This window comes from Lepidochelys olivacea (assembly GCF_965140295.1).
Source record: "Lepidochelys olivacea isolate rLepOli2 genome assembly, chromosome: 2".
In the NCBI taxonomy this organism is placed as follows: Eukaryota; Metazoa; Chordata; order Testudines; family Cheloniidae; genus Lepidochelys; species Lepidochelys olivacea.
The window spans coordinates 135,851,771-135,872,423 of NC_140412.1; the positions used below are offsets into that span (position 1 = coordinate 135,851,771).

General features: G+C 46.6%; 1 long non-coding RNA gene across 1 annotated transcript in view; it reads right to left on the minus strand.

Moving 5' to 3' along the window:
* LOC311515412 overlaps positions 1 to 20,653 on the minus strand; it is a 49,363-nt gene that overhangs the window by 20,408 nt on the left and 8,302 nt on the right. The window contains exon 2 of the long non-coding RNA XR_014710129.1: positions 4,285 to 4,539. This is a non-coding gene — a long non-coding RNA (uncharacterized lncRNA). The remainder of the gene's footprint in view (positions 1 to 4,284; positions 4,540 to 20,653) is intronic.

The following is a 20,653-nucleotide window of genomic DNA, read 5'->3' on the forward strand; positions in this document are numbered from 1 at the left end:
CTCTTCTGGCTCTATCAATCTGTTTCTTCACTTCCGCAGGTGGGTATTGTAGTTGTAAGAATGCTTGATAGAGATCTTGTAGGTGTTTGTCTCTGTCTGAGGGGTTGGAGCAAATGTGGTTGTATCGCAGAGCTTGGCTGTAGACAATGGATCATGTGGTGTGGTGCGGAAGTGAAGAAACAGATTGATAGAGCCAGAAGAGTTCCCAGAAGTCACCTACTACAGGACAGGCCTAACAAAGAAAATAACAGAATGCCACTAGCCATCACCTTCAGGAGACAGGCCAGTCCTTGCCTACAGACAGCCCCCCAACCTGAAGCGAATACTCACCAGCAACCACATACCACACAACAGAACCACTAACCCAGGAACCTATCCTTGCAACAAAGTCCGTTGCCAACTGTGGCCACATATCTATTCAGGGGACGCCATCACAGGGCCTAATAACATCAGCCACACTATCAGAGGCTCGTTCACCTGCACAACTACCAATGTGATATATGCCATCATGTGCCAGCAATGCCCCTCTGCCATGTACATTGGCCAAACTGGACAGTCTCTACGTAAAAGAATAAATGGACACAAATCAGATGTCAAGAATTATAACATTCATAAGCCAGTCGGAGAACACTTCAATCTCTCTGGTCACGCGATTACAGACATGAAAGTTGCGATATTACAACAGAAAAACTTCAAAACCAGACTCCAGAGAGAGACTGCTGAATTGGAATTCATTTGCAAATTGGATACAATTAACTTAGGCTTGAATAGAGACTGGGAATGGCTAAGTCATTATGCAAGGTAACCTATTTCCCCTACCCCACCCCCATTCCTCAGACGTTCTTGTTAAACCCTGGATTTGTGCTGGAAATGGTCCACCTTGATTATCATACACATTGTAAGGAGAGTGATCACTTTAGAGAAGCTATTACCAGCAGGAGAGTGGGGTGGGGGGAGAGAAAACCCTTTGTAGTGATAAACACCCATTTTTTCATGGTTTGTGTGTATAAAAACATCTTCTGTATTTTCCACAGTATGCATCCGATGAAGTGAGCTGTAGCTCAAGAAAGCTTATGCTCAAATAAATTGGTTAGTCTCTAAGGTGCCACAAGTACTCCTTTTCTTTTTGCGAATACAGACTAACACGGCTGTTACTCTGAAACCAATGAAAAAAATGTAAATATTTAGCTCAAAACATAAGAACTGTCCCTTCATACACAACTGTGACAGAAAGCCTCAAAAATGTGAGGAAGAGAATTTAATCTTAGTGGCTAACTAAAGTAAATATATTGGGCCAAGTCTTACCATACATCAAATTCCCTTTTGTGCCACTCCAGCTCTCAAGGAATCAAGCCTTACTGAAGAGTTAGTCTTCAGACAAACTAATGATCACAGCTGGCCTGCAACAGGCTGACTAATTGGCTCCAGCACCTGATTGATTGGAAGGGTCAGCAGAAGCACTTCACTAGTTCCTCAACGCATTTGCCTGTTGCAATAGTGTCTGTCTGTTCCCAGCCTTGCCTTATTCCATGTAAACTGGTTCCGAGCCCCAGCTTTGGCTCTGATGCTTTGCTCTGGCATTGGACCTCTGACTTCTGTTCAATTACTAGGTATGACCACCCATAACCCAGTCACTGATACAAAAGCTTCTCTGAAGTGGCAGCTGGGGTTTTGCCTTGCACACAAGAATCCTCAGATGGCATAAACTCAGCTGTACTTGTGGCACCTTAGGTCACGAAAGCTTATGCTCAAATAAATTGGTCAGTCTCTAAGGTGCCACAAGTACTCCTTTTCTTTTTGCGAATACAGACTAACATGGCTGTTACTCTGAAATCTGATAAACTCAGCTGTGTGCCTCCTGCTCTCAAGTTGCATTTATAAAATCAGTGAGAATTGAGTGCTCCTAAGGGACTGGCCATAAATCACTTAACACATCTTATGTGATTTTTTTTAAACTGACCCCACCTCCACCCCCAAGACACTGTAATACTGAAACAAACATGCAAAATTAAAAACCCATCCTCTGCCTAATGGGTTATATAATTCATGGACAGCCCCTAAGAATTTTACCCACTATGGTGTTATACATAATTTTGAAATATACTTATTTGCCCTTGTGCAGCTGAAGTTATAGACTTTTCAGCTAATACTCTTTAATGGTATAATCTATTACTTTAGGCCCCAATCCTGTGATGACTTAAATGCTTCACTTTAAGCATGCAAATTGTCCTATGAGCTCCAGGAGACTACTCACATTCTTGAAGTTAAGCACATGCATGATTCTTTGCAGGATAAGAGTTTTACTGGATTTATTTTAAAATAAATGTTAGTGTGTAGTTAAAATCTATTTTCAGTTTACAAAAATAAGTATATCACAACATAGGTAGAAACAAGAGCTACCTTATTTAAAAAAATATTTTTGCAAGTAGGACTTTGGGACACAAAGTCAAAAATGCAGAACAGATAGTTCAAGCCTTTTGAGGAATGAAAAAGAATTCCAGCAAAATTGACCCCATATATGTCAAATAATTATTTGTTTTGAGCTAGTGTTTAGAAGACCAGCTGAGACTAGGGCCCCCTAGTGCTCGGCACAGTACAAACATATAGTAAAAGACAGTCCCTGCTCTCCACTGTTTACAATCTAAATAGACCAAACAAAAAAAGAGTGGGAGGGTAAGTGGACACAGAAAGATGAAGTGACTTGCCCAAGGTCACAGAGTGGGTCAGCAGTAGAGAGGGAAACAGGTTCTCCTGACTCCCAGTCCAGTGCTCTGTGCTCCAGACCGTGGTGACTCTCATAAGAGTAAGCTGTCAAAGGCATTGTGAATATAACAAACCCCAGAAAGTTGGGTTGAAAAAATAGATATGTTAACTTATGGAAGCACAGTACCTCAAAAGTTACATGACCTTTTTTGAAAAAAGTTGATTAACTGACATGGTGAAGGGTTCCATCATTGGGTCAGTGGGGAACCTCTTGAAACATGCTGACCTGTTCTCTGGCAACAAAACAGGACTAAAGTCTGGTTTCCCTGGGCTATTTCCTACCACAATCTGAGCGGGGGGTTCCATAGTCCAAGGCTCCTCTGTCTCCTCAGGGTATACTGTGGATGGTAGTCCTGTGTACTCCTCTCCAGGGTTGGTCTCCTCTGGGGGGCAGGGTGTTGCACAGCACAAGTTCAGCTCTGGAGTCCGGCAGCAGGCTAGAGATATCGGTCTCCTTTCCTAGCTCCCATTCAACTGAGCTGCAGGGCCCTCCCTTTATACCTCTTGCCCCGCCCAGTACTTCCAGTGAGGGAGGCGGTGCAGGTTTGGCTCTGCCCACCAGAGGGATGATAGTGGTCCCTCGCTCTCAAGTCCCGAGGGAGACCACTCCACCACACGACAACTATACTAAGGGGTATACTAATAACTGAACAAACAGCTAAGATAAGAATTTTTTTAAAGAAAAAAATAAACGGGGAAGAGATTGGGTAGTAAATTATGAAGTAACTAACTGAGTTCTAACTGGTACTCTAAAGTTAACACTAGACTAAAGATAAGCTCAGAGGCGCTGCCAAGTGTTCTGTCTCAAGCTGAAGGTGGTAGAGAAGGAAAGGAGGGGAGGGTGTTCGTCACACCACACTATGTAACCACATGAGGCAGCACGAGACAGGGACAGCGCATGTGTGACCCAACTAGGCATTGCTACTAAAAATCTCCAATTCAAGTGTTGGCGCACAGATTCACCTAATATAGAGCATCCGTAGGGACACTCCTCGAAGAACCTAGGTCTCTGGCATCCACACTGCAGTGTACACACCTGAGTCAAAGTTACCCTATCCCAGAGTGCCTAGTTTCCCCCTGCCCAGTGTCAACACTCTAACCCTACAAACATGTTGCACTGTGGCAAAACTCTACTGCCAACCCTGTTTCCTAACTGTGACGGTGCTATTGATAGGACTCAGGTGTGCATAAGGAGCACATGAGTACATAGACCACATAATTAGCTTCTTTGGTGGCTGTCTCAGTAGAATGACTGCAGTTTGAGAAGGCTTTATACTGAACTATCATCTAATCTGAGAAATGGGCTCTCCACCTCTAGACAGTCACATTGGCAGGAAAATGCCCCTGTGCACCTGTTTTGAGGTTAATTAGGACATCAGTCTAAAGCACTCTCAAACTGTTAAAATGAAACTTGACAATTTGTAATTATTAAAATGGTGTGTGCAAAGTAGGTGGGTTTTTATGGTTGGGTTTTATTTATTCTTCTCTGTTTTGAAGTTTGACATAGAAGAAGTTACTCACCTCGTGCAGTAACGATGGTTCTTCGAGATGTGTGTACCTGTGGGTGCTCCACTTTAGGTGTCGGTGCGTCCCTGCGCCGCAGATCGGAGATTTTCCATAGCAGTGTTCAGTCGGGGTGCACAAGCACAGAAGTCGTCTTGCAGTGCTTTTTGTGACGCATGTAGTACACGCACGACCCAACCCTTCAGTTCCTTCTCAACCATCCTCGGCTGCAGACGGATCTCAGTGGCAGTGTTGCCTCTCCATTTTTTCTCTCTATAGAAAAAGTTAGATTAGTTGTAGTTTAGTAAATTTTGTTTAATTAGCTAGTTATCTAGTGTTCTTTAATAACATTCTTTTTTTAAAGTTAGATATTTTTTCCACCCTTTCCCCGTTGGGAAACTTTAACAGACACAATGTCCAGTTCGCCCAGGTTTAAATGATGTGACTCTTGCCATGAGGCAATGCCTATGTCAGACAACCATCCATCATGTGTCCATTTTCTGAGGGACGTGGGTCTCCCCCAAACATGTGCCCACTGCAGTAATCTTAAAGCCAGGGCAAGGCATGACAGAGATCTCTGCCTCAAGATGATTTTAATGGAAAAGTCCCTTCAGCCTCAGGGACCAAATTCAACATGAGCAGATGGTTCCCCAAACAAAACCTCTGCTAATGGGAGTGCTCAATCTTCCAAATCGTCCAGAAAGCGAGCCACAATCTCCCCAAATAGGGAGACTCAGAGAAAAAAAGAGGTCCCCAAAAAGGTTGCGCTCCTCGGTGCTGAGCTCAGGAAGAGTGAGCACCTTTGAGGCTCTGGGCACCTCCGGTACTGTCCCTCTGCAGACCTCAGCAGAGCCCCGCCACCCCGGAACAAAATCGAAATGCTTCTCTTCCACGGCACCGATCACCCTAGTGCGGAAGTCGGCACTGAGATCGTTGGAACAGATAATGCCACCCCCACTGGCACCGATTCAGTCATCGGCACTGACAGACAGACCGAAAAAGGCACAGACCATCTCAACAAAGGCACCACCTGCATCTACACCAGCGGAACTGCCGTCACAGAAACAGGTGACACCACAGCAGTTTCGACAGCACGAGGATATAGCGATCACCTCAGTGCCGCAATCACCCTTGCTCGGTACTGAGGGATCTCCAGGCCAAATAACTGAACAGTTATCTGCTTCTCCTGCTCCCCAGCCCATCTCCAAGTGATGAAGAGGAGGAAGTATAGGGGAGCCATTTCTCTTCCCACCACTCTTCACCAACGGACGAAGACCACCATGGGAAGCTGCTAGGACCAAATCTCGCCAATCTTGTGAGATGTAGCAATGGTACTAACAACCCTGGATGTGCCCACTGATGGCCTTCCCCACGCAGTGTCCCTGGGCGGTGTATAGGGCTCGATACACTAGGCCCTCGACCCCAGACCAAAGGGAAATTCGTTCTCCACCTTCTCCAAACAGGGAGACATCAGAAACACAGGGGGACAAGGGAGATGAGGAGGAAGAAGGTTCGGAACATACAGACACTTCTCTGGACCACAGCTCATCATCCTCCCCTGACAAGGCAGTCATTCCACTGTCTCCAAGCACAGTGGATGACCTGAAACAATTTCAGGAACTTTTAAAAGAGGTGCAAGAAAACCAGCACAAGCTACTGCACATCTTACAGATATCCACTACCTTCAAAATCTCTCTACCAATCAATGATGCTCTAATGGAACCAGCAGAGAATATCTGGAAGACCCCTACCATCTACCAACAAATGAGCTGACAGAAAGTACTTCGTCCCAGCTAAGGGGATGGACTTTCTCTTCTCTCATCCACAACCCAATTCCCGAGTTGTGGAAGAGGCCAATCAACGTGGCAAACAACCTCAATTCCAGTCCACTCCACAAGACAAAGAACACAAACATTTAGACCTTCTTGGTAGAAAGGTATACTCATCAGTTACACTCCAATTCAGGGTAGCCAATTACTCCGCCCTTCTAGCCAAGTACAATTTCGATAACTACAGTAAGCTGCAAGAAGTCCTTGAGGTCTTACTGTAAGAAAAACGCCCTCAACTCAACGCTATCATGACGGAGGGGAAACTAATTGCCCATACAGCCCTATAGGCCTCAAAGGACGTAGCGGACGCTGCTGCAAGAACAATGGCCACAGCTGTCATAATGTACGGGCTTCGTGGTTGCAGTCATCCGGGATTCCAAAAGAGCTCCAACTCAAGGTGGAGGATCTACCTTTTGATCAAGAGAAACTTTTCTCCACAACGTTCTTCACTCAGTGAAGGCCACTCGGGCCACTCTATGCACTTTAGGCATATACACGCCACCAGACAAATGATGTTGGTATCAACCATGCCAAAAGGGCACAGACACCTCTTTCCATCGCCCACAACAACGGCGCTCTGACCAGAACAAAAATAAGCAATGCTCACAAAGACATAGGGCTCCCCAAACTCAGTCCTCGTCTTCGCAACCATCTACCACCAAACCCCAGTTTTGAAATCTTGGTTGAGGGCATGAACGACCTCCCCCACAATACAGCACTGTTAGATACTCCTACCCAACCTTATGGTCACTGCCTGTGCCCATTCTACCATGCCTGGGCAGCAACAGCAATGGACCAATGGGACTGGAGATTATAAAATCAGGTTACGCCATCCCTTTCCTCTCCCTTCCTCCTACCCTATTCCCTTCCCCATCCCTCTTCAGGGACCCCTCTCATAAGCACCTTTTACAACAGGGAGTGAACCATCTTCTATAACTGAGTGCGGTGGAACAAGTTCCAACTCAAAACAAAGGGAAGGGCTTTTACTCCCATTATTTTCTCACCAAAAAGAAAAACGGTGGATGGAGACCCATCTTCGACCTTTGGAAGCATAGGTGCCAACCTCTCCTGGCGCTGGTCGGTGCTCGCGCCCCCCTGCACCAGCACCGACTCAACCCTGCCCCACCCGCTCCCACCCCTGTCCGCCTCCATTCCAACCACTTCACCAAAGTCCCAGCCCCAACTCTGCCCCCTCCCTGCCCCTATTGGATTCCTTCCCCAAATCCTCGCCCCGGTCCTGCCTCTTCCCTGCTTCCTCCCCTGAGCGTGCCGCATTCCCGCTCCTCCCCACAGCTTGTTACACCACGAAACAGCTGTTTCGTGGCGGCAAGTGCTGGGAGGAGTAGCGGGGACATGGCATGCTCAGGGGAGGAAGCGAAGGTGAGCTGGGATGGGGGGGCGCGGAGTGGAGAGCTTGGCTGCTAGTGGGTGCAGAGCACCCACTAATTTTTCCCCATGGGTGCTCCAGCCCCAGAGCCCCCATGGAGTCGGCGCCTATGTTCGGAAGTTCAACAAATTTGTGATTCACAGATTCAAAATGGTCACACTGGCCACTATCATCTCAGTGCTGGACAAGGGGGACTGTTTTTCAGCCCTTGACATCCAAGATTCTTATTTTCATATTACCATATATCCAGCTCACAGACGATTTCTACAATTTATGGTGGGCTTCAATCACTATCAGTGAAGAGTACTCCTTTTTGGTCTTTCCACTGCCCCTTGAGTTTTTGGGGTGTGCAATGAAGGTGGTTTTGTATGGTTGTTTATTTTTAATTATTTTTGTCTGTTTGTTTTGAAATTTGACATAAAATGTAGGTTTCAAAGGAAAAACATACACCCCAGCCTGGCTGCTGCTGGCTCCAGAACGACGAAGTGCATCCCCAGCGCTTGGGGTACAGTGTGCTCCAGCACCCCAGGGATCTCTTATCCCTGCCTCTGCCGCACACCGGGAGGCAGGGATACAGGATTCTTCAGGAAGCTGTGGGGAAGCTTTGGGTCTGGCTACCACTCATTGCCCTCATATTGCACATTGCCTGGGTACTCCTGCACACGCAGCCCTAGGGAAGGCGGAGGGGAGGGACAGGAGCAAGGGACAGAGAGCAGAATGGGACCAAGCGGTTGTCCTGCAGGGAAGGGGAGTGACAGAGCTCCCAGCACAGCTTGGCTAGCGGAGAGATGACCCCCAATACCCTGGCAGCTGGGAGCTGCCTCCCTCTTATCAGCTTTGCTCCCTGCTCTGGGGAAACTCTGTACAGCAGTGAGGAAGAGCCAGAGCCACCACTATGGGAGGTTGCAGCAAAGTTTTGGGGTTGGCTCCCACTCACCGCCCTGACAGTGCATGCCCTGCACACAGGGAGGGGCGGGGAAGGGAAGGGAGAGCCTGAGGTATTTGGGGGAGGTCATCCCCCCCAACCGTGCTGAGCTGCCAACTTTGCTGCTCCCCCTTCCTGCAGGTCAGCTGCTTGGCTCCCATTCTGCTCTCTGTCATCCCGCCCCCATCCTCCCTGGGGCTACATGTGCAGGGTTGCCCAGGTAGCATGCATTAAAATCTAGCTGCGCTCTTGTGACCAGGAAGCAGCTCTTTGCAAAAAGCTTCTTCTGATCTGTCTCCACTGAAAACCCTGCAAGCTCTCTGATCAGTGGTTTGCAAGCACACTGTCAGCAGACAATGGGTTAATTCTGATCTGAGCTGCTGCCATTTGCAAAGGGAGGTGTGGCTTCCATTTGCAATAGAGTGCAATAGACTGCGCCACAGATTGTTGGCATAGAGAGGTCTAAGGAAGTTGCCCCAAGGAACTCTGGGATACATCTGGAGCACTTCCAAGACCAGAGACAAGCTGGGGTCACAGGCACACAGGAAAGCAATAGGGCTCTGCCCCTAGATGCCAGCTTAACATGGGCTCAGATCCTCCAGCCCTTTAGGGTCCTGGAATGCTAGGTTTGATCCCTAGGTTAACCCAACTGGTAGTGTAGACGCAAGGGGGATAGACTTACATTGCTGCGTACACATACCCAGAGCTCTTCTTCCAGCATCACAGCAAAATGCAAGGTTGAACAGATGGTTTAGCAAAAGTAGTTAACACATACTCAAAAATGGCCCGTTAACATCTCTGCAGTTAACTGGCCACCCTACCTCAAATGGTCCCTTACAACATGTGCTAACTACTTATGCTAAACAATCTGATCCACGTTGCATTTTTCTGTGACACTGGAAATACCCTTCCCAGACCTGAAAAAGAGCTCTGTGTGGCTTGAAAGCTTGTCTCTGTCACCAACAAAAATTGGTCCAATAACAAAATATTACCTCACCCACCTTGTTTCTCTAATACAAATTTATGAACATATGGAACTTTAGGAATGGAAAAATGTTAGCAGGCCCAACAATTTCAATTTTACTTTGAAAATCAGAAGGACGAGAATGGTTGGTAGAGATAGCAGAGTACACCTTCTCAAGGTGAAATGTTTCTGCAGAGTGAATGAGGTTTTATCTGAGACTGACTGGGAACTGGTTCTCTGTGAACTTCCCTCCTCCATTATTTCCACCTGTTCTTTGATACCTATTCTGGGATAACAGAATGCATGAGTGTGCACAAAACAGTTACTAACCTTTCATAACTGTTGTTCTTAGAGATGTGTTGGATGTGTTCATTCCACTCTTGGCGTATGCACCTTGTGCATGGTCACTGGAAATTTTTTCCTTTGGTGGTACTGTAGCCAGACAGCCAGCCCCCCCCCTCTCAGACCAGCATTGCTGGAAACACAGGAGGAAGCAGGAACAGGGCACTTAACATATATTCCAGCACAGCCTTTGAAGCTGTGAAAGCACAGGTGTGCTGCTACAATGTGCCTCTGGGAACAGATACAACGATTAAGCTCACAGCAGGCAGAGGCCCTGTGACAGACATGGCTGTTAGCCCCTACTAAATAGCGTGATGCACACACACCAACATCCTAGGTGGGAAAATATTTACCCTGATAAAAGAAATGTCCAGTAGTCGAAACTTATTGTTTCTCTCCCTTGCAAGTGTAAACTACTCTTGCAAAAGCTGGCGTCACCCCGACAGACCAGCCTCAATTTGGCATAAGAAAGGAGAAAGAGAATAAAGGAGTACAGAGGTATAAGTAGGGGACCTACAGCACCATGATTTTTGAGTGCTTTTCACTATCTATCTGCTGGTCAGATAAGTGACAGCCTCCCAAGGCTTCTGCAGCTAAGAGGGTCCCTACGCCTTGTCCCTTATTCGTCTTTCCGCGGAATTGAGTGACCGATCCTGGCTTGGCACCGCTGGAATCGAGAGATGCAAGGAGGGTAAGAAGCACCCACACCTGATCTCCTATCTTTAGTGTACACATATTTTGAAATAGAGCTCTATACTTTGTTTTCTTTTCTTTGGGATTGTGGCTTCAGTTTTGTAACTTGTTTGTGTGTGTAACATCTCTACATTTAAATAAGTAGGCACTAGCAATTTTGTAACCACATGATTAGAATCTAGCTTAATAAATTTTTGGTAACCATTTATGCATAAGCCTGACTTGTTTTCTCTGGTTTACTGTAAAGCAGCCAACACAATTAAAGAACCTCAGCCGTTTTGGCTCTAAAGCCTGGCCATTAGGTGAGAGTACTAAGAGCCTAGCGTTGAGTTGTGCCGCCTCCACGGGGCAAACTCTTGGGGCACCTGTCAGTCAATCCTGGCTGCCCGCTGCGAAGGAGCTCTGAGCTCTAGCAGTTAAAGTCACGGGTGTGGAGAGGCTCTTAGTGCTGCCATTGGGGCACCTGTCAGTCAGTATTGACTGCCCGCTGCGAAGGAGCTCTGAGCTCTAGCAGTTAAAGTCACGGGTGGTTAGGACCTTGGGGCATCCGTCAGCCGAGCCCGGGCTGCCCGCCGCGAAGGGACAGTGCGTCCTAGCGGTTAAAGTCACGGATGGTATAAACGGGCATAGCTGGCACCTCACCAAACATCCTTGGCCGTCGGCTAACAGAAATTGGCGTCACGAACAGGATTGTGATATAGGCTGCACTACAGTAACACAATGAAACCAGTCATGATAAACACCACAGAATTCCCTGAGCTAGAGAAAAGTTTGACCCAAGAGGGATGGGGAAACCCTCTGTGGAGCAAAGAACTGCTGGAGAAATATTGGGGAAAACCAGCAGAGATCTGGCAGCATTTCTGTAACTGGAGAACTGCCTGCAAGATGAAGAAAGGGAAAGGAAAAGGTGCTTGTATATGGCTGCTTACTAACGTTTGGCAAGCTGCCTGTAAGGATTATAATGGTCTGGCAATAGAATTTAATAGGCTGCAACAGGAAAGGGACACACTGCGCAAGGAATGCCAGAATTTAGATACCAGAGTAAGAACACTGAATAGGGATATGGAACATCTTCAGAAAAGATTACTTCCCTTAATTGAGAAAGAAGGGATAGAACGAAGGGAAAAGCTGGAGACTAAAACACGCAGTATCAACCGGGCTAAAGTTGAGACTGCTCTCTGGCTAGACCCTGAGGAATGGGATGGAGACATTTGGGATTCAGCAAATGAGTCCCCCTCCTCTGAGGAGGAAGGTCCCTCTGTAAAATTAAGACCAGCTATCACACATCACAAATCAGAAGAACATGAGGAAAATTTGAGTGGGGCAGAGCTGGATGAAGAAGGGGATGACAATTATCCATCCACCTCTTCAAAAACAAAGAAGGGAGGTAAAAAGGGAAAAGGGAGTAAAGCTCCAACACACTTTACCAAAATTACCACCCGCCAATATACTCCCATGGAGTTAAAAACAATCCAGGGAGATTTTGCTAAAAAGCCTGAGGAAGGTATAATAGAGTGGCTGGTCCGCCTCTGGGACACTGGGGGTGGATATATACGCCTGACAGCCCAAGAAACTGAGCGCCTTAACTTAGGTGCAGGAATATTCCTGGAACACTCAGAGGGGAACACCCCTAAAACACTTTGGTCTCTGGCTTGTCGATGGGCAAGAGGAATTTACCCAGCAGACCGAGATGAACCCACAGTAATGCACTGGACCAACATAGATGAGGTAAAAACAGCTCTATTAACTGTGGCTGTTATTAGCATGCTTGGCCAAAACCCTCAAGAGTTAGCCTATGAAAGCCCATGGGAGGGTCAGGTAGATGTAGATGATCTCAGACCCCTGCTTAAGGGAGTTCCGAGTAACCACAGGGCTATGGCACTGTCCCTTAGATCAGAAGCTGCAGCACATAACAGTACCTTTCGGGCACTGCTAAACCTTCTGGTGTCATACTTTAGAGAATTCGGAGACATCAGAGCACTGACAGGCAAAGCTAAGATGCGTTCCCTTCAGGGAAACAAGGGGGCACCATCTAAAGGACATAAAAACAAGCGAGAGCCAACCCAGGAGGAAAAGGAGCTTAGAGCCAAGTTGTGGAGACAATGTCTGGCTTTAGGTTATCCCAGAGATGTGATAAATGGACTGCCCACAGAGCGGCTAAAATTATTCACCACCTTTAGAAGAGCTGACTGGGAGACAACTAATGCTACTCCCAGTGCACCTCTGCAGCTCTCTCCTCTTTCCCCACCTGCAGACACCCGGTATACTCCATTGCTGCAGCAACTACAAGAGTTACCAGAGCAGGGAAACTAGCTTGCGGGGGTCAATCTCCTCTCCTAATAAACCAGCTTAAATCCAAAGAGGAGAAAACAACAGCAAAAGACCCCCGGATACATGTAACTGTAAATGACAAACACATTATTCCTTTCTTAATGGACACAGGGGCTCAAAGGTCCATGATTAAGCGAGAAAGTTTTCAGGGCTCGCCACCTACTGGCGGAAAGCAGGTACTTGTTACAGGGGTAAATGGCAGTACCATAACTTACCCATTAGTTAAGATAAAACTGGATATCCCATTGCAACCCCACCATCAGCCCCGAAAATATGAGGTGATTTTGGGCAATGCCAACATACTGGGCATGGATGTTTTAAGAGGAAAGAAGGGAAGGATTAATGGGGAAAGATGGGCTTTTGGAGTCAGTTCTGTTCCTCATGCCACCCACCTGGAAGAGGAAAGCCCTCCCCACTATTCTGTAAACTTACTTAGCAGCGCACCTGCTCTCCCGCCCTCAACAGTAACAAACATAAAGCAGTATAATGTCCCAGCTGAGGCCATAAGCCCTGTTACTGACCTGATCAAAGATTTGGAACAGCGAGGAATTTTAATTCGTACCCACTCTCGCTTTAATTCTCCTGTGTGGCCCATCAAGAAACCAAATGGCAAATGGAGACTCACTATAGACTATAGGAAGCTAAACAGTAACACTGGACCATTAACTGCAGCAGTCCCTAGCATAACAGATATTGTAAACACCATACAAACCTGGGATAAACCCTGGCTAGCAGTATTAGATGTAAAGGACATGTTCTTCATGGTCCCTTTGCAACCAGCTGACCAGGAAAGATTTGCTTTTACTTGGAAAGGTGTACAATACACTTTTACCCAAATGCCACAAGGGTTTAAACACTCACCCACTATTTGCCATGGGGCACTGGCAAAGGTCCTAGATGACCTTATACTGCCACACAATGTACAAACTGTGCAATACATTGATGACATCTTAATAGGTGGGAAAACCCCAGAAGAGGTACAGGAGGCTATGAATCAAATCAAAGGAGCACTAGAAGCCCTTAATTTAGAGTTACCAGCTGAGAAATGCCAAGGTCCCTCCCAAGAGATAAAATTCTTAGGTACTGTATGGATGGGAGGTAGGAGGTCTGTGCCTAATGACACTGTGCAAGAGCTAAATCAGGCACCCTCCCCTGAAAGTAAAGATCAATTGAGACAGATTTTGGGAACCCTGGGGTTTTGGAGAAAACATGTACCTGGCTTTGCCATTATAGCCAGACCATTGTACAATTTGTTAAAGAAAAGTGCTGCCTGGGAATGGGCTCCTGCCCATGAGGAAGCCCTCAGGCAACTGATAGGGGAGATACACACCTATCAGGCTCTGGGTCCCATACATCCTGAAGCCCCACTCCATTTGTACCTAACTGTGGGAGCCACTGGAATGTCTTATGCTCTCTGGCAAGAAAGTGACACTGCTCCCAGACGACCAATTCAGTTTGGTTCCAAGTCATGGCAAGGGTCACAGGCTAACTACACGCCTTATGAGAAGGTGCTTCTGGCAGCTTACACAGCCTTGAGAGAAACTGAGGAATTAACTCAGGATAAGGACATCACAATTCACACTCCTCTTCCAATCATTAAACCTATATTGGAAGGGAAAGAGTTACCACCTGGTGTAGCACAAAAGATGACTATCCAAAGATGGGCACTTTACATACACCACAGGGTAGGGAGTGCAGACACTGCACAAAACCCCACTATGATTCAGGAATCCCTATGGAAAGTAGGAATGCCTGATGAATACCGCCTGCCTCCACAGCAGTCTCCCATTAAGGATGCTGCCCCATTTGATCCTTCTAAGCCTGAGGGAGTATGGTTCACTGATGGCAGTGCCAGGCTGGTAAAAGGAAAATGGAAGGGAAAAGCTGCAGCAGTGCCTGCAGACACCTCTGCAGCAGCCCTAACTGCTGAAATTGATGGGTCAGCACAACTTGCAGAATTGGCTGCAATTAAACTGGCCTGTGAAGCAGGAGCCACCGCAGTATATACGGACTCCTATGCGGTATGGGCAGGTGCCACTCAGTGGATCACTAACTGGAAAAATAACCACTGGGAAATAGGAGGTAAACCAGTCTGGGGACTGGAATACTGGAAGTGGTTATATCAGCATGCCCTGCAACAACCCCTGTCTATAGGACATGCCTCAGCTCATCAGAGGAATAATACCCCAGCTGCACAGTTAAACAATTTAGCTGATGCAGCTGCCCAGCTCTTTACCACACAAGTAGAATGGGAATGCTTATATTCATGGTTACATGATAATTTAGGACACACAGGAAGTGATGAGTTAGTGCGGCAAGCACATATCAGGGGGTGGCCTATCACCCACAGACAGGCTAGAGACCTGGTACAAGCCTGCACTATTTGTGCTGAGACTAGAAAACATATAGTAGAAGGACAAAGGTTTGCCAGGCTAAGAGATGGAAAAACACTATGGGCAACCTGGCAGGTCGACTATGTCGGACCACTGCCCACTACAAGGCAGAGGTGGAAATACATCTTGACTGGAGTAGAAATTGTTTCAGGGATTGGTTTTGCATATCCAACCCGATTGGCAACGGGGTTGTCCACAGTTATGGGACTAAACCGCTTAACAGCAATTGTCCCAATGCCTCAAGAAATCCAATCAGATAATGGTTCGCATTTTAAGAATAAACTTGTAAGGGAATGGACCCTTAACCATGGAGTCCAATGGACCTTCCACCTTCCATATCGACCTCAATCTAATGGCATGGTCGAGCGATGGAATGGGTTGCTAAAGAATCACTTGAAGCCTACTGATGGCACATGGGGAGACAGACTGGACGAAGTGGTGCAGAGATTAAACAACAGACAGACTCCTACAGGAAGTCCAATCAGCAGGGGATTCTTCCCTACAGGGAAAGCTATCTCCCCTGCCAGAACACCACTGCACAGTTCCAAGTATGCTCCCGGAGATACTGTTGTGATTAAACACCCAGCCCTGGGAACCTTTACCTGCGTTTTGCATGCCTATAAAGAGAAAGGTGTATGGAGTGCCTTAAATGCTGATAAAAGGCTAATAACCATTACAGAGGCTTGGATCGCATCCAAGACCGGCTGACCATGTGATTTATTGCAGGAATGGTCCCATGGTTCCGAGCAACCTGCCAGCTAACCTGTCAGCAAAATGGACCATGCAGCAGACCTGTTTGATCACTAGAGACTACTATGGACTGTTGATATATTTGCCATTACTTATAATAGCAGGTGTAATTTTTGCTTTTGGTTTTAAAATAAGTTTTTTAGCTAGAACACGACCCACCAGAGATATGTTCCTGCAAGCCCTCATGATCCTTCTGTTGGCTCCAGTCACCTTGGCAATACCAGAACATCCTCTTCGGGGAGCAATCCAAACCATCGCCTCAGCTGCTGGTGCTACAAATTGCTGGATGTGCACCTTGCTAGATTCAACCAATGGACTGGGACTTGAATTTGTACCACTCAGCCTAAATGATTGGTGGAACAAAAGCGACATCTTTCAGTGGGGACCAGCATGGTACACCAACAACCCTCGCAATGACTCGGGGGAGGTGGGACAATGGCATCGCACTGTTTGGGGACAGCCTGTGGAATATGTAACGGGATCATCTAAAGAAGTATACCCTATTTGTTTTGAAACTCAGGGTGACATACAAATGGGTAGTCTAAATAAGCAGCAATGTGCCCATACAATTGTATTTGATCAGAAAAGTGGGGGTTGGACTACCTACCCACCCATGAGCGACAAAAGAACTTTAAAATGTTGGAAAGGTCCCATCAATGGCACACTTGAACATAGACCCCTTTTTAGCATATATAATGCCACAATTGTTCCCCTGAATATGAGTAGATACCCTGAAAGCAGAGATTGGTATGACCAATCACTGTTCTTTATTCCCAGTTCCGGACACATTTATAACCCATTGCTAATCAAATCTATTAACTCCTTATTAGATCAGTGTAATGAAAATGGACTTTTTCGCTCAGATCAAATTTTAGAAGATTTGTTAATAGTTTTGCTCTGTACTAACATTAAGATGGGATATTGTGTTCCATATCACCAACCCATACCTAAACCTGAGGGGGGCAGGTGGCACAGAGGACCTTATTCACCTATTCTTAGTAAAGAACCTGGCTTGTTCTTTATTTGTGGGGACAAGGCATATAAATATCTCCCTGTAGGTTGGACTGGAAGGTGTTCACTGGGACATGCAGTACCCGAGGGACTAACAGTACACCCTCATGTTAATGCCCCCAGAATAACAAATCTGGGAAGTTTTATACACCGGTCCAAACGAAAGTTCACCTACAACCCCCTGATTGAACGGCCCTCTGGTTTTCACCGATTTACACGTGCACTTATACCTTGGTTAGGTATAACTGAGCTCGAGATGGCAATAGCAAATGTTTCTGGACAATTGGAAATTGCTCTGAATCATACTGCTGATGCATTAGGGCTTTTAAATGAACAACTTCAGTCTGTGGCCCGATATGCTCTGCAGAACAGAATAGCACTGGACGCTACCCTAGCCCAGCAAGGAGGAGTGTGTGCTGTCATCAACCAATCTTGTTGTTTTTATGTAAATCATTCAGGGCAAATAAAGCAAGATGTGGTTGCTATTAAAGGTGCAGTTAAAATTTTACATGCAGTGGCTGAGAATGGACAAACCTCATGGATGCAATGGTTAGCTCAACACTTGGGATTCTCCCTCTCCCCGTTTTTACATTCGGTTGTGAATACTGTTTTAACCATTTTAATTATTGTAATTGTTTTTTGTGTAACTTTATGTATTATGAAGCGTTTGATTCAAACTGCTCTGTCCTCCACACAAATCAGATACCTAGAGCTAAAAAGGGATCCTACCCAATTCCGCGAACCCTCATCCTCTAATTTGGTTGTTGGGTATTTCTAGATTTCCCCAAGGAGGGCAAGAGGTGCTGGCATCACTGCCACCTTGCAATCTGGGATGTAGTGTGGTGCATCAGGGGGTGGAATGTAGCCAGACAGCCAGCCCCCCCCCTCTCAGACCAGCATTGCTGGAAACACAGGAGGAAGCAGGAACAGGGCACTTAACATATATTCCAGCACAGCCTTTGAAGCTGTGAAAGCACAGGTGTGCTGCTACAATGTGCCTCTGGGAACAGATACAACGATTAAGCTCACAGCAGGCAGAGGCCCTGTGACAGACATGGCTGTTAGCCCCTACTAAATAGCGTGATGCACACACACCAACATCCTAGGTGGGAAAATATTTACCCTGATAAAAGAAATGTCCAGTAGTCGAAACTTATTGTTTCTCTCCCTTGCAAGTGTAAACTACTCTTGCAAAAGCTGGCGTCACCCCGACAGACCAGCCTCAATTTGGCATAAGAAAGGAGAAAGAGAATAAAGGAGTACAGAGGTATAAGTAGGGGACCTACAGCACCATGATTTTTGAGTGCTTTTCACTATCTATCTGCTGGTCAGATAAGTGACAGCCTCCCAAGGCTTCTGCAGCTAAGAGGGTCCCTACGCCTTGTCCCTTATTCGTCTTTCCGCGGAATTGAGTGACCGATCCTGGCTTGGCACCGCTGGAATCGAGAGATGCAAGGAGGGTAAGAAGCACCCACACCTGATCTCCTATCTTTAGTGTACACATATTTTGAAATAGAGCTCTATACTTTGTTTTCTTTTCTTTGGGATTGTGGCTTCAGTTTTGTAACTTGTTTGTGTGTGTAACATCTCTACATTTAAATAAGTAGGCACTAGCAATTTTGTAACCACATGATTAGAATCTAGCTTAATAAATTTTTGGTAACCATTTATGCATAAGCCTGACTTGTTTTCTCTGGTTTACTGTAAAGCAGCCAACACAATTAAAGAACCTCAGCCGTTTTGGCTCTAAAGCCTGGCCATTAGGTGAGAGTACTAAGAGCCTAGCGTTGAGTTGTGCCGCCTCCACGGGGCAAACTCTTGGGGCACCTGTCAGTCAATCCTGGCTGCCCGCTGCGAAGGAGCTCTGAGCTCTAGCAGTTAAAGTCACGGGTGTGGAGAGGCTCTTAGTGCTGCCATTGGGGCACCTGTCAGTCAGTATTGACTGCCCGCTGCGAAGGAGCTCTGAGCTCTAGCAGTTAAAGTCACGGGTGGTTAGGACCTTGGGGCATCCGTCAGCCGAGCCCGGGCTGCCCGCCGCGAAGGGACAGTGCGTCCTAGCGGTTAAAGTCACGGATGGTATAAACGGGCATAGCTGGCACCTCACCAAACATCCTTGGCCGTCGGCTAACAGGTACCCATCAGGACAGCTGAGATGCACTCTGCTGCCAGGCACTGGTATAAAGGGCCCAGCTGATCCTGAGCCCTCTCAGTTCCTTCCTTCTGGATAACTCCAATGTAGACGGGTAGGAGGGTGGGTTGTGGAATGGACAGGTGCAACACATCTTGAAGAACAGCCGTTAATGAAAGGCTAGTAATACTTTTTTCTTCTTCGAGTGATTGCACATGTTAAGCCTTATTACTTCAGGTGCAACAGAAAGTCTAGTACATTTTGAATCAAGGCATCAGCAAGACTCCAGTTTGACAAGCCCAGACAGAGAATCACGTCCATTTTGACAGGCAGGCAACGCTGTTTGAAGTCTTTCTACTACTTAGTAAAACATAGAAAACTTGCTCTGAGCAAGCCTGCTCCCTAGAATTTAGCCATGGAGCTTCCAGGCCGTTAAATAAAGGGTCTGCAGGTTCACGTGGAGCAGCCAACCTTGGTCTTGGGAGATCAAAGCTGATGTAACTGGAGTGAGATTGGAGTTACCACTGAGAGGTCCAATTGAGTGGAGAACCAATGTTGGCAGGGTCACATTGGGGCTATTAATATAACCTGGGTGTGATCCCACTTGATCTTTAGTAGCACTCTGTGTAGTGTGGGATTGGGGGAAAAGTGCAGTAAAGCTTTTCTGTCCAAAGGGTAGTAGGAAGGCATCGGTGATGGAGCCTGGACTGTGGCCTTGCAGGGAGAAGAATTGATGAAATTTTCTTTTGGACATGTTTGCAAATAGATATACCCGGAGAGTCTCCCTCCCCCTCCTCCCCACTGGAAAATGCATTTAGCTACATCCAGACAGAGAGACACTCATGATGACTCAAAAATGACCTGCTCAGATGGTCTGACAGCTTGTTTTATGTCCCTGGCAGGTAAGAGGTCTCAAGGGTGATGGAATGTGTTTTGCAAAATTCCCACAAGTGAACCATTTCCTGGTTTTATCTCTTCACTGAGATAAAATATCGCTGCGTTATTGTCTGTGAAAACAAACAGCCTCCCCCCACTCCACCCCCGATATGACACCCTTAGCTCTCTGCTGTTGATGCAAAGTGTGTCCAGATAATGGCAGCTTGGTGAGTAAACTGAGACCAGCCAAATCTAGAGTGGCCTGAGGTGCAGCCTTGCATGTTGTACTACATATCTGCATACAACCTTCCTGGGTGCAATCCAGACCAGTGAGGGGCTGTCTCTCCCGTGACCTGCAACCTTAGGTGCCTCACAATGCTTTGTTCTTGTGGCTCCCATCTGGGCCACTCACAAACAGCATAACATCATACAGGTAACTGAGTCACAGGACCCAGTCCTGTGAGGTGTTTAGTGTGGTAATCATCTTGTAGAATTAGGTCCTTGTTAAAATTTTGGGAATTATTGCCTCAGTGTGCTATTTGTTGCTTATAACAATGAAGCAGATCAACTGCTATATTATTATTGTTTATATATTGTATTATCATAGAGCTTAGGAGTCCTAGTCATGGACTAGGACCCCATTGTTCTAGGCACTGAACAAAACACAAATCAAAAGGATAGTCAATGCCCTAAAGAGCAATCTGACACAAGAGAAAACGATGACTACAGACTGACAGGGGAGCACAAGAAAACAATAA